This window comes from Octopus bimaculoides, chromosome 12, assembly GCF_001194135.2.
Source record: "Octopus bimaculoides isolate UCB-OBI-ISO-001 chromosome 12, ASM119413v2, whole genome shotgun sequence".
NCBI classification, from domain to species: domain Eukaryota; kingdom Metazoa; phylum Mollusca; class Cephalopoda; order Octopoda; family Octopodidae; genus Octopus; species Octopus bimaculoides.
The window spans coordinates 1,624,946-1,626,615 of record NC_068992.1 but is presented as its reverse complement, the minus strand read 5'-3'; positions in this window follow the sequence as shown (position 1 = coordinate 1,626,615).

Genomic DNA, 1,670 nt, shown 5'->3' with positions numbered 1-1,670 from the left:
TAAACTTTTTTGTTAGTAATAATGGTAATAATTGTAAATCTAATCCGTTTATCTTTTTTAATAAAATGTAATTAATATTAAGTACCGTTCTTGTAATCAATGTTCAATGTGTACATTTGAGCGTACTTAGTATTTTGCAAACTATGAATGTTATTTATCTGAAGTGTCTGCATCTACTCTACTCTATCTGAACAGTATTCAATGATGAGTATCTACTGTTCCTCCAATATAAATTTAACTACATCCCGAATAATTTCCAACACGTATTAGATTTATGGATGCCACTTACTTTCCATAAATGGAATTTATTAAATGATTTCACTGAAATTTTTGTCGCCTCGAAAAAAGTGGCTCTGACCAAAGGCGAGAACTGATGTCCTTCTCCAGCTTCATTTTATGCCAATAGATCACCACTGCATTTAATTTAGATTTTAAGTTACAAGGCAGCGCAAGTATTAGGTATTTCAACTAGATGATTTTTTCATCACACCACCATTACAACACTGTCATTCTGATATGGGCCTATACATGGGATAAATAAATTGAAGTGTATAACCTTGAACAATAGAATATATAAATGAACAGAACCGAAGGTCTGTTTCCGAAAATGAGATTAATACTCTCAAATAATCTCACAGATATCGAAAGGTTGATTTATGTAAATATTCTGAGTGAATGACTGTTTACGAGTATATAAACAAATAGAATAATTTTTAGGCCATTTGTTTACGGATGTTTGCCCTCATTTTATTAGAATTTTGCTTTCTTCTTAACGTGTTTTGTTATGCCATGAATTTTTACTATAAATACTCCAAGTCCTGGTTTTGCAATATTTCTTAGAGTGTAGCAATTCCTTACAAATTATGACACACTAATAAGACTCGAAATGTAGGTGTCGTCAATTTCAATTTACAGATATCGGGCACACTCCTAATTGCATGATCATATTTCTGTTAAATTAATTTCCGTAGAGATCTTGATATAAAGAAACCAACCTTTAGAAAGTTGGCTAACTGAAACAAATTGGAATAATAAACGCCTTTATTTAAAACATTATTTGGCGAAAGAATTCCCCGGCGAAAGTTACGAAAGACATCTCTAATTAATTAGCGTTGCAAAAATAATAGATAAGAAGATACAAAAAAGAAAGTGCTGCGAGAAACTTCACCGGATATTAGTAAATTTTTTTTTAACATCAGTTTATTTGATGTCTACAATAATAGCTGATTCCATAGAACTGCCATCCACACCACATTTGAATCTTTAAAGCAAACAAGACAGTTGCAGAACACAAATAGGAAAAGGAAGAAATTAATTATGACTCATTTATCTGTCTAGACCCTGGTTTTATGGTTATCACTTGTTATAAACTAGATTGACCAATGCCAATTGATACGGAACAGACTAACTTTAAAATTAACATTGATTGAACGTATTTTCCATAAAAGACAGGCTCAATTGACTTCCTTTCTCAGACATTTCAGTAAATCTAATTTCTGAATTCCTTCAATTACCATGCACGCACACTATCCAACGTGCAAACACAGGAAATCACTAAACCACATAAGCATTTAATAACTCCGTCTTTCTGTTCTCGCTCTCGCTCTCGCTCTCTCTCTCTCTCTCTCTCTCTCTCTCTCTCTCTCTCTCTCTCTCTCTCTCTCTCTCTC